This window comes from Pseudopipra pipra, chromosome 9, assembly GCF_036250125.1.
Source record: "Pseudopipra pipra isolate bDixPip1 chromosome 9, bDixPip1.hap1, whole genome shotgun sequence".
NCBI lineage: Eukaryota > Metazoa > Chordata > Aves > Passeriformes > Pipridae > Pseudopipra > Pseudopipra pipra.
This window is the reverse complement of record NC_087557.1, coordinates 9,650,298-9,663,469: the sequence shown is the minus strand read 5'-3', so window position 1 is coordinate 9,663,469 and position 13,172 is coordinate 9,650,298. Positions and strand designations below refer to the sequence as shown.

The window sequence follows — 13,172 nt, the reverse complement described above, 5'->3', positions numbered from 1 at the left end:
GTTTTCCTAGCAACAGTACCCAGACAATAAGCTCACATCTATCGAGGAAGCACTTCACTGTCAGTGGAGATGCTGTTATATTAACTCGTGCTTGAGACCAGGTGTTAAGAAGGACAACCAGACCTCAGGTTTAAATATGCACAGATGCTGGGAGAACTGTGGATCTTTTAAAAATCCTATTCAGTTCAAACTTCAGTTCTGCCCATCTGAGAGTGCCTTCATCTTCAGGAGAAAGAAATGTATTTAATAAGTTCATGGGGGAATCAGTAGAAATATCTCATAACAATTAAATACCAACTTGTGGGAAGTGTAATTTTCAGATGTGTTTTTAATATAACATGTAATTAAGTTTTAACAAGGTCTATTCAGCTCTATAAGGACTTTGCAGAAAAGCTTTAGTGGGAATGTAAAAGACAGAACTCTTGATTTAGAAAAGAGGAAAAGGCCCATGAATATAGTTTCTTTTGTCACAATGAGATTGAGTATGCAATTTCTTGGATTAAGCTGGGACAGACTTTGATAGTCTGCCTCTCAAAGATCCAAGAATACTGAGAGACTTCAAGCATTCAGATTTTCATCACTGGCAATATTAAAATCCTAGCTAAGATTATTCTTTCTCTTGTAGTCATATGATTAAGGACTAATTCCACTTAGGAAATGCAATATCTTGATTTAAAGAGAATTAATTCTGACCATCAAAAGTGATAGAAGAATATGTCTCACACTGAAAATAAAAGCCAGCCTGCCCATGGAATAGTAACATACACTGCTATCCATATATGTGCACCTCCTCTGAAAGAAATCTGATGGTTTTTCCTGAAGCTATTCTGGGATAATTGTAGTTTTGTCCATTATAAATTCACACAGATTTTTATAAGCAAAGCAAGGGTCCAAATGGCACCATTAGAAGTAATCCTTTAAGAGATTTCCGAAGATATGTCATGCTTAACTTCAGCTAAACACTCTACAGGAATTTTATTTTTCCTCATAACCAACAATAGATCCCTGTAAGTGTAAAGTAAGTCATACACAATCAAATATGCTCTCACTCATATAAAAAGTAAATAAATCATGCCAATAAAGACATGCCAGCACGTAAGAATAAACTTTTTGTTTTAAAGCACATACAACCAAAGAACATTTTATAAGCTTTTAAGTTCATTAAGATTCAGGTCTTGGCTGTTTGGAAGGCTTTCTCAGTGACTGGATCACCAGAAGACTACATGAGGTGAATTCTGCATTTTTATGCATAAAGGCTACAAAATATTGAAAAAGCTCAGCTTACTTGAAACTGGGTCCTATTCTTATTAAGTTGTCATTGAAAGAGAATAGAAATAAATTTGCCCTGGTCTGTTGTTTTCTTGTAACACTGTAGTTAGCACTAGGGAAGACTTGTTTTTCCACCTTCATCCTGTGCTTTTTTTTTTATCATCTTGGGTTCACTCCAGAATGGTAGGGGACTTTTAGAAGTCTCCTGGAATGCTGCACCATGACTTATCATGGACTTGGAGAATGTAGTGGCTAATGTGTTTTCGCTTACCTGCCAAAAATTACTGCTTTTTTCAGCTAAAGAGTATTAAAACATTTCATTGCACTAGAAAGCTGTCAGATGAAATGTATATGACAGCTGTTACAGTGCAAGTGTCACAGAAATTATCATATAGGAATATCTCAGGAGCCCATCTAAAGCAATATTGTCTTTTCAAATGCAGTCAGCCACAAACATTTTGAAAAGGAAACGGGCGGTAATCAGGATATGGCCCAAAAATGAGCAAAAATTTTGGATCCATGCACTGAGATACAAGACAGAAAGATGCTCCTGCACCTTAAATTCAACTGAACAAAATGCAAGTTTAAGCTGTCTCTCTTACAGTTAAACTGTTATCTGATCCATTCTGCAAAGGCACCCGACATACTGAGCCTAAATGCACATTACTGGGATCTAACTGGATTATGCCTGCCAGGAATGGACTTACACTTCCCATATAATAAAAACTACTTGTATCAAAGTATCAGAAAAAGTTTGTACATCATGTAATACCAAAATGGATTTGCCAAATCATCTGAAGGAAGATTAATAGTAGAAAAAGGTGAATATATTGCCTTTGGTACAGAGTTCATTATCTTACAAGCTAAGCAACAGTTGTTTCATAAAATCAAACAAACCCCATGGCTGATTCCTCTAATTTTTTGCCATCTGCATCACTTTGGAATATTCACATAAAAATGACATATTTGAAAAATTGTGCTTTTTTTTTTTTTAACAGAAACATTTAATTCTCTTTCACTGTGTGCTGTGAACGAAAACTTCAACACTTCTGAGAAATTAAAAAAGAAAGTGGTGAGCACATAAGGTTCTTGCTACATCTGTTAGGGAGCAGAAAAAAATCACAGAACCCCAGAAATGTGGGGAAAGGGATAAGAAAATTGGAGGAAAGGGCTGTATCCCAGGGAAAGGTATGTGACTATGAGTCACAAGTACTTAGTCCCAAAAAAGCTCGGAGTGCATTATAATGACATAATAAGTAAAGTATAGGCTATACCTTCCTAGTAAAAAATTTCAGAAAACTCCACTGAATTTTTTTCCTCTTGAAATAACTTTTTTTCAGGTTCCCTAGGCAAAGAGAACGATCTGAGCTAACATATTTCACTACCTCTGAGAGTATAACACACTGTGTACCCTGCAGTGCATTAAGAGTATCTGGTATCCAACTGATACGAAGCAACTCATATTTCTCAGAGGATAGAACCCCATGGCTCAGTTGTGAGATTCCAGATTAAAAGATTTGCAGAACATATAATCAGTATAATACTCTCTTACCTAGATTCTAGGGCTTCCTTCACGCCTTCAATGATAGTATTTCTGTCTCTGGTGTTAATTGATAGCATGTTTTTTACTGGTTGGAGCTGTGAAAATTTCTTGTTGCGCTGTTTGGCAAAGACACATCTTAGATATTTTAGAAAACAGTAATATATGGTCGCTTCATAAGGGATATGTTGATTTATTCATTTAAGTTTTGTAGGATGTCTGTGTCTAATGGTCTCTTATTTTGACACATAAAGCTATAAAAAGACTTACTGGGGCTCTGGAGCATTTATTTGCTGCCTGGGTATTCTTTGCAGTGCTAAAATCTGATTTTATGTTAATCCACCTTGTGAGCTTTTCTGAAATAATCTAACCCAGTTGGTTTTGACCTTTTTCAATTTGCAAGCCTCTAAATGTTTTCCAGGTAGATTATGGACCCTGTCTGCACTTGAAATTAAGATAATGGGTAATAGCATTGTCTTTCTTTGTTACTTTTCAGGGATTGCTTGGAAATGGTCCCTTTGCAGTGGTTGCAGGCCAGAGGTTCAAAACCACATGTAATTTTATGGCCAAAGTCTCAGCTAGAGTAACTTGGCATAATTCTTCTGATTTCAAAGGAAAAATCCTTTGATAGCATCAGTTAGAATAATGGTTAGTTTATTGTACATTAGCTGAGGAACTTCCCCTGGCTTCAGTCCTCCTCTTAGATTTCACTGTGAATAAGATTGAGCTCCACTTCAAGGTAATTATATCTCCTTTGGGAAATATTCCTTACTTACTACCCAGACTAGAACACATCAAAGAGCCCAAGAGGAATCTTAAAAAAAATTTACATGGGAAATCTCATCAGAAAATTCTTAAAATTTTATTTTATTCTTAGTCTCAGATGTATCCTATATGTCTAATTTTTAAGATGGCTCTTCAGTCTGATAGTATCTTTTATCTCAGTGGCACAGTATAACACATGCACAACTCTAAGTTATAGAATTAATAACATAAATTTACTTGGCTTCTCTGATCAAACAGTTGTACTGTTAAACTCTTGAGCAAGGTATCAATGTCTTTGAATAGAGTTATGCAGATTTACACCACTTGATCATATGCCTAATTATATGTTTGAGGTTCTTCATGAGTGAACGCAAATAATGTTCCTCTTTCTTCTGGAAAAGAAAAGCTCAAATAGAGAGGTAGATATTAAGAAAAATAGCAACCAGGTCTGAAATGTTAAAAAGTGGATAACTTTTCTGAAGATAGTTACATCTAAAAGACAAGAAAATATGTGAAAAATTAGAGAAAAATTTAAAATTATCTTTTATGCTGTTACTCACTTTGGCCTAGCTCACTTTGCAGCTCCATCACATGACAACGAATAACTAAAGAAAACTACTATTATGCAAACCTCTCCAGCACAAAAGGGTATTACATATCTCATACAAAAGGGGATTTCTTTAAAAAGCACAGCACATTCAGTGTTTAGGGTTTGCAGTTGAAATTCATGGTCTTGCTTGCCAATATTATCATGCAGCTGGGTATTATGCTATTGCTTTACTCTGAGGGGAAAAAAAATCACAATAAACATATTCAAATGGCTTTGTATTAAACTGTTGTATTCTTTTATGTTGCAATATCAGTTTTGATGATTTTTGGCATCTCTTCTCTAGCACAAAGGCCACAATAAAGACCAGCCACAGAGAATTTGATTGCAAACAGAAAATGTCAAAATGATGCTTTTGATTTAAAAAACATCACTGGAAAATGGTTGTTAGGCATGATTTCAGTGTTGAGAACTATAGGATTAATAATAATTTTTCTCTTATTTAAAAGCTATGAGACAGAAGTCCATCTCTCTGTAGAGAAAGCTTCTGACAGAATCTCTTCTATTTGTTCTGTAAAACAGGGGTTTATTATTTTAATTTCAATTCAAATTAATTTTTTATCTTTCCATAAATTCCTGTTTAAATAAAAGCAAAATTAGTTGGCCCAAAACAGTCCTGATCAGTAAAATATTAAATGTAGTTTCAGAAATCTTTTAAAAAAAAATCTTTTAAAAGAGTCAGGCATCATTATCCCCATTTTATTGAAAGGAAGAGTTGTTTACAGATACTTGAAGGAGTTCCAGGTGTGAAGCAGATCTTTGCAGTGCCAAAGCTACTGTAACACCATGTGGAAAGTTTGCACTGCTCCAATGATTTTGATGCCTGATAAATTTTCTCTGCTCTAAGACTATTAGGAGATGAGCCATCCTGGCAGTTTTGTTTATTGGCTTTAGTGGAATGTAAAAGTATATATCTGTCCACAGTGGCTCAGAATCCTCCTGAGGAAATGCTGGTTTGCTAAGCTTTGTTGCTCTCCTTTCACTGTGCCATTTATGGGATTAGGAGAGCAGGAATTTTGTCCAAGAGGGGAACCAGTTGGAAAGCTGTGTTTCCATTCAGAGGGGAATTCTGTCACACTGGAATGTATTTTCTTTCACTGAGGAAAAGGTCTGAAACATCATAATTTACAGTAACAAAAGTGTATCCTAAACATTTGAGTCCAAGCAACTGAAAGGATTCATTTAATTGTTCAAACGATATAATTCTGTGTGAACAGTGAAACTGTGCAATTTGTGGTAGCATGATATGACTTCTACCTTTACCAGTCTCTCAAAATTAACTTTCCTTTTGAATTCACAAAAACATTTCATTACTTTAATACTATTCTGAAAAAAGAAATAACATTGGAAAGTAAGGCTTGACTTTGTACCAGTGGCACTCAGATAAGTGGTAATACTGAACACTTTGTACACGTGGTACTTTTAGGAGCTCAGAGAAGATGTCTATAGGAGCATAATTGCCTCTTTTCTCTTTATGGATTACTGAGCCATCTCCAAAATATTTATCAAACAATCACTTTCAGGATTAGTATTTTTGTTATGATACATTTTCCTCCTCATGCTCAATATTTGCAGTTCACTTTACTTAAATATTGTCCCGTCCACATTTCATGAAGGAGGGATAGGAAGGAACACACCTTCCTCTGCCCCGAGCACCGCTTTGTATGGGACAAGTTTTGAACACGTGACACTGGCAATGCTGTGTAGAACATCCTATTGGACTAGCTGGATAGTGCCTGGATACAAACCTTGTACAGGCTCTAGTTTGTTCATGTTTCTATTTAAGTATGATATGTTTTTTCCTCATAGAAACTTTTTAATTTTTTAAAATTCTTGGCTTTTCTGGAATAATCAGAAAAACAATACAAAATTAAGAAAATGCACTAAAAGAGACATACTAATTGCTGGCTGTTATTAGTTAGTAATTGTAAGCCCACCCACACACATAGGCTCAATTGCTAGTAATTTACTTGCATGAATTCAATAGAAGAAGACAAATTTCAAAATACCTCAATCATTATTATTCTAATTGACACATGAATTTGTCTGTTGTCACTGCTTCCAAAAACTTAATTTTTCTTGAACTGTGAAGAGACAGAGTAGGTTCCCATTACTTAGATTGATATGGAACCATAAACCTAACAAAAACCCTGTAGCCAATACACAAAATAGTCTTCATTGCCTATGTTTTGCTTTCAGCCTCCCAAATGAGTTGCTCTGATTTACTTGTCTGTAGCAAAGGAGAGGATTTATTGCTCTGTTTTCAAGCATTCTTCAGTTCCAATGACAGGAAGCCATTCAGGCCCTATGTCAGAGTCTTGACCATTTGCAGAACTATCGTGTGATGACTTCCTAGGGAATTAAGTCACATGAGCTCAATGGCATTAGAGTTCTTGATATCCCTGGTAGAAGCTGAGGAATGAGCTTCTCATGCTACACTGGAACACTTGCACTTCTGCCTAATGCAGCCTCATGGTAAGGCTACATGCTCCTGCTGCTTCCCTTTAAAACAGATCTGTCTAACATATATTTTTGCCTCAAAATACAATTCAAAAAACTTCTTCAGATCTTCTAGGCCATGTTACTAATACAATTCTTGTGTATTCTCTGTAAGTTCTGCTGAAATGTGAGGGTCAAGTATTACAAAATAGTGTTTGCAATTGCAGTATCACAACCTAAGATTGACCATAAGCTTAAACCAGGGCAAATAAGTGAACTATGTGGCTTTTCCTTCACTTAAACCATCAGCCTGGTTTTAAAACAGCATTATCTAAAAAAATAACAATGTTATTAATCACTTCTTACAAGACCTTTAGAGGTTCTCTCTTTTCCTGTTCATAAATCCTTAGTCTTTGCATTAAATTTTTCTCAGACAGGAAAACAGTAACAATTGATTTACATGGACAAAATCAGCTTTTCTCAGTTTTCAGTCCAGCTTCCTCTGAGATCTCATTGACCCCCAAAGTTCAAATTCTTCCAAGCAAGTTTTCTTCGGGATTAATAGCCTTCAGCATTGAGTGCTATAGCCATTGCCAGTGCTATAAGTAAGGCTTCAGCATTTCCACATAAACTTATTTTCAGAGCTTTATAGCTTGGCTACAAAAATACAGTTTTATGCTGAAACTTGCTAAAAAAAGCTCAGTCTGGGAGAGATTTTAGTTTTTATTTTGAGAAATCTGCACAACTCTGTGGGTGTTTTCAGACTGAAATTCTGACCAAGATTGTGACTTGCTATCTACATCGTACTGGTGCCTTGGAGAAATCCTAGCCTGGCTTTCTAAAAGTGCAGATCCACTTCGAATAAATTATGGAAGGGCAATCTAAAAGGGTGTTTTAAAAATGGTTATTCCATATGTTGAAAATTTTCAAATTGGATCTAGTCACTGCGTCTCTGAAAGACAGTCTAATCACTTGAACACTACAGTATTTTTCGGAAGATTTTAGCCAGTCAGCCTGACATGAGGCCAAATGTGCTGCAGTAACAGGGGTCTGAAGGTTTCTGTTTGCATCTTCATGTAGAGTAACTGAGGAACCTGCTGGTCCTTCAGCAGCTGGAAAGGCTGATGGATTGGGGGATGAAAACCTTGTATAGAGGAGACTCAAGCAAACCTGAAGAGAGGAATTTGGGGAAACTTTGGCCTCCTGCCTCTTCAGGAGCCATGACAGTTTTCTCTTGGCTGGGGATGACTGCCGGGAGGGACAGGTGAGGGAGGGGAGGAGGCAGACACCTTTTTCTCCAGCATCTTGAAACAAAATGTTCACCATAATTAGAGATGCTTAATCCAAAACCAGCAGAAGTACTTACATGCTCTGTTTTGCACAAGCCCCTTCAGAAGAGATTTGGAGGCACCATCTGGAGAGAAAGATGACAAAGAGATGCCATAGAGTTTCCAGTTTCCTCTGTTGGTAATTCCTGTAAAGGGATTACTTGGTCCCGAGTCATTGCCACTGGAGATGGGAATACAAACATTACACAACATGCAAACATGTTCAAGGCTACAGGCTACAAAGATGATTTGCTCATCTAAGATGGTGACACAGTGCAATACAGGGGTTCCCATGACTACTCATTCATTTTGCAACAGAAATTTGAGCAAACCAGAGGCAATATCCTGCTCCCAACTCTCCCCAAATTATTCACCAAAACTAAAACATCAGTCTTTCCACACAAGTACAGGACAATTTCTAATGCTTGTGTCCAGCAGCAGGACCACTATTTCACTTAGCTGATATAAATAGTATCTTACCAACCACTTGAAATATGAAGGAAAAGGTCAATACACCCTCTGGACCACCCCCTTATTTCAGACATGTCAGTGACTACCACAGTCACTCCTGCAATCCAGACTCATCATCCTTAAATTCATTCTGTGTTTTCAAGCAGAAATACATTGGTGCCCAACAACAGCAGGACAACATCCTCTGAAGAATGAGGCATTGGTAACTATGCAGAATTTATGGTGATACATCTGAGTAGGAAATACCAGCCTTCATATCTCTGGGAAAGCTCCATTTGGAGCTGATCCAGAAATCTCTTTTGGGAGTAGCTCATTATAACTAGGCAAATTCAGTCCAAAGTCTGAAACTTCTTTTGAAGGCATAATGGCAGGGGAACCTCACAGACAGGATTAGAAGGAAAATAAGGAGGTAGCTTTGCACATGTCTAAAGAAGCTCTTTCCAAATGTAAGGAATGGCATGGGATAAAGCTTCAGACTGAGTGACTGAAAATCTAAGGAGTAGATGGAGGAGGCTGGCATCATGGGCTAATCAGTGAAAGAAGTGATTTCTTGATCCTGAATGAGAGATGATAGGTAGGATGAGGTGAAGGCTTTGAAAGTGAAGACAAGCTGCTTATATCCGATAGAAGAAGGGTGTTATATTTGACAGTCAAAGTGACGGGCTAGGCAAATGATCTCTGCAGTGCTATGATGTATAGAACCATGCTGCAAAATTACATTTTTCAAAAGCAGAGGGATGGCTATTGAAGTAACCAAGAGAGATTGGTGATTACATATATATATACACATATTAATTTTTGCATAATAATAATCACTAAATTCTATAACTCAACTCCATAGTAATTTCTATAACTCACTTCTATAAGATAATATTTAATGATCTTTTTGAGAGTTGTACTGAAGAATGTTGCATGGGAAAGTGGGCATTTTTTTGAATATTTCTAATAAGATTGTTTTGTGCCAGCATTTTCATTGTAACATTCTTTTAAAATATCTAGTTTTATAAAAGAACAAACTACATACCTGACTAACAAATCCTTTTTACATGCACTTTTTTTTTGGTTTTGGCTAAATCTTTTCATCTCAATACAGTACCTGAGGTCATTCGTTGTCCATATCCATGGCAATTACATAATGTCTTAGCTGGTGGTCTTGGTTTATTTCTCTCTGGGCTCTGGTAGCAGGATAGAGGTTGTTCATTACAACTTGGAGATGACTCTGGAAAGTCAGTGTGCTGGATAACACAGACATCAAGTCGCTAAACACACCACACCTCCTAGACATACAGATTTAACAGCACTTCTCCACTCCGTTTGGAACAGTATTGCATAGTGGTTCTGGCTGTAATACATAAGAAATTAATTTTATTCCCTATTGTAGCATATCTTTCATTTCCCCCATGCAGAGACTGACTGCTGCATACACATTCTTCCAGGGCAAGGCTTTTCCTATTAATAGATAACTTGGCTTCGCACGCCGAGATGAACGAACAAGGTTTCGAGTGCCTGCCTAATTTAAGCAGACCATATGTCATAAGCTATAGTATCCTTTTAGAAGGGAATAAAATAAAGCAAGATTGAGAGGAAAAATAGCTTCCTACCATTAACTGACCTCTCAGACTCAAATTTTCAAAGATGTTTATTTAAGCATGCTAGGAATTATTTACTTATTCTGTGCATCATGTGAAGTTATGCATATTTCTAATGTATTCTTGATGGGGGTGCCATCTCAGAAAAAGAACTTCTGAGCATTACCACAAGACAAAAAATAACATAGTGATCCTGATTTTTTTTTCCTGGAACTGCCTTCAAACTGTGGCCAGCTTCACATTTGTCTGCTTTGGCTTTCCAGCCTCTAAAAACTCCAATACAATTGTTTACTGTTTATTTAGTGTCCTGTGAAGGTAGATATTGCAAACTTTCCTTGCTAATGTTAAAATACACTGGCGGATGAATGTCTTTTTTAAAGCAAATTATATTAATTACTATTACTGTTTAACCAGCCCATCTCAGCTGCATGGTTCAAATGGTTCAAAGAAATGTGCTCTTTCAGACTCTTAGAGTGGTTATATAATCACCATTCCTCACAAATATTTGAATCATTAGAGCTAGCAATCATATTTTCCTGGCAAGTTGTCCACTGCTAGGGTGCAAACAGAGTTAGAGAACTAAAAAATGTAAAAATCAGCATTTCCATTTACTTCCTCCCACTCATCCCATGCACTTCTACTGTATTTTTTCCTTCTTTGCTTTGTCTTTCTCTAAATATCTCTAGAAAAGTACCATTGCCAGATCATTTCATTCAGGTTAGGTTATAGATAAGACCATGGTGAGCTGACTGGCATACCTGTTGCACTTTCTTTGTTTATTAGAATGTACCATTCCATACTTCCAGTATGAGTCCAGCTTCCATTCCCCTTATGATCCAAATGGGCAGTCATGGGTTTGTGTTGGTATGAAAAATAGAAAAGGAAGACATGTCTTAGTTCTCCTAATTTACAATTTGTTTTTGTTTTACGCTACTTGTGACAAAAGTAGTAGAATGAAAGATTTACTGTGTCAAATGAAAGAAAAAAATGTTTGGAGGAAAATATTGGTTGGGACTGAAGAGAAATTTTGTGTGCATATTTTAACCAGTGATCACTTGGCTGCCTTATGAATCTGTGATGCTGACTATTGCCTGCAGTTCAGATACTCAAAAAGCAGAAATTAGTAAAATCAAACAAATAAAAGCCCCACAGGGGGAGAAAAATATCTTTACAATCACTTATTCACATTTTCAAATACTATAGACACTCCTCATCTTTCTTTTCTACTTCATTTAGTTAGTAACACAAACTTAAAGGTGATGTCTGAAGTGAAAAGAGACCAACAGCTAAGGGACCAGGGAATCAGGCTGATTTTAATCAACAGCAGAAGTTTTGCAATACAAAACTCTATGATGTGGCACACTGTCCTAGAGAAAACATTCCATGGCCCCAGCCCTAAAACCCCTTTGGTGCTTTATGCCTGTGGGAGATGTCCATGCGGACCAAACCCATGTCTGTGGAAACCCATGTCTAAGAGGAAGAAGAAAATTCGAAACATCACCTTTGACTGCAAATTAGACAGATCTGTCAATCCTGCCATATTTCAAGGTAATACATCACCCTACTGCAATTATCTGTGAATTTCTCATCATTTGGTTGTTTGGTAACCCACCAAAAGGTAGACCCACCCTATATTCCAGAGCAGGACTGAGGTCCCGAACCCTGATGCTTCTCAGGCACATATGTATAGGTTCATCTGCATCTGTGCCACGATTCCTGTCCATTTGGGCCACACTGTCCTTAGTTTTTGCAAAAGGGAAGCTAGATATTTTGGAATTCCAGTTTTAAAATGACAAGAAATAGACTTTTATGTTTTGTCTTTTACTTAGACTAGTAGAGATGTAATTTAAGGAACCATATTGGCACATGTCATTAGAGCCCAGCAAACAAGGGCCTGGAGTTGCACTGCTGAAATGCTTCAGCTTGCTCAATGCAAAAGAAAAACTGAAAAGTGAGGCTTTGACTGACTGTGTGTTCCCTTTGAAGAAAGAATTGTGATTGTTGGCAGAGGAAGGAAGGAACTAGGACAAAACAAGGAAGAAGTTGTTTTTTATTTTCTGTCAGCCAGCTCCTTAATTTTTGCTGCCAATATTATAAGTCTAATTTACAAGATAAACATAAATCTATTTATATATTATTTAAAATTAAATTACAGAAAATGACATGGATTTTTAAAAAATCTTTCAGTATTCAGAGATGGGAAAATGAGGGAAATAAACATGTGAGGCAAAGGTCATTTTGATGTCAACAGAAAATAACCCCAGTCAGAAAGAAGAAACTCTCTGTTCACCTAATGTATTTTTAACTCAGGACATGTTTCATTCATTTTTAATGTAATTTCTTTATACAGAGATATAGTCAGTGATCTAAAGTACTTAGGTCTACAAGTTAGGTGTTTCAATCTCTAAATATTTAAACATCCCAAAAACTGTATCCTTGAAAATCAAGAGTGAAGGAGGCCCCCCTCTCATCCTTCTTCAGTAATTTATTTTGGATACAACTTGGGCCACAAGATGTCAAAACAGAAGAGTTATCCTGAGAAATTTGTTAATTGCCCCTATTATTTAATGTAACATCTCAAGATTCATCATGATAGTAAAAGGGTTGATGTTATGAGCTAAGTTGTGAGGATCTTTTCTGCAGTAACATTTACCGTCCCAGCTATTAGGAAAATATTTTGAATATATCAATATAGTTTTCTAATGCCCAGCTGAAAGATATGCATACTTGTTTAATTAATAAAAGAGAAATTAGACAGGGACACTCCACTACAAAACATAAGCACCAAATTATAACTTGTTTCAAATATGACTTATGCAACCTTCTCAGAGGAAATGAAGGGAAAAAATGTTTGTAAACATTAAAAAATTGCATTATTTTTATGTCTCACATTATAAGTTCAAGCCTCACCACGATGAAAACAAGAATTCAGGCTTTTGCATGAACAGCCTCTAAAGCAATGAAGACCTCTATGAGATTCCAAGAATCACTTTTAACTGAAAATAGAAAGAATCCCCTTCTGCAAAATCTGTCCTTCATACAGTAAAACTGCTAAAACAGGAACTTTACAAAAGGGACATGGTGTGGCAACACAGCTGAAGAAATCTGTAGCAAATTAACTAGAGGTAGAAAATCAACAGTAAGGAGGTTATTTGACTCAGTTT

The 13,172-nt window shown here is 36.5% G+C and overlaps 1 long non-coding RNA gene across 1 annotated transcript; it reads right to left on the bottom strand.

Annotated features, from left to right (window-relative positions):
* Positions 1–7,864: 7,864 nt before the first annotated feature.
* Positions 7,865–11,996, bottom strand: LOC135418552 (uncharacterized). The gene is made up of 3 exons (XR_010432514.1): positions 10,767–11,996; positions 9,516–9,761; positions 7,865–8,129 (listed from the first exon to the last, which is right to left on the bottom strand). It is a non-coding gene; the product is annotated as an uncharacterized LOC135418552 (long non-coding RNA).
* Positions 11,997–13,172: the final 1,176 nt, after the last annotated feature.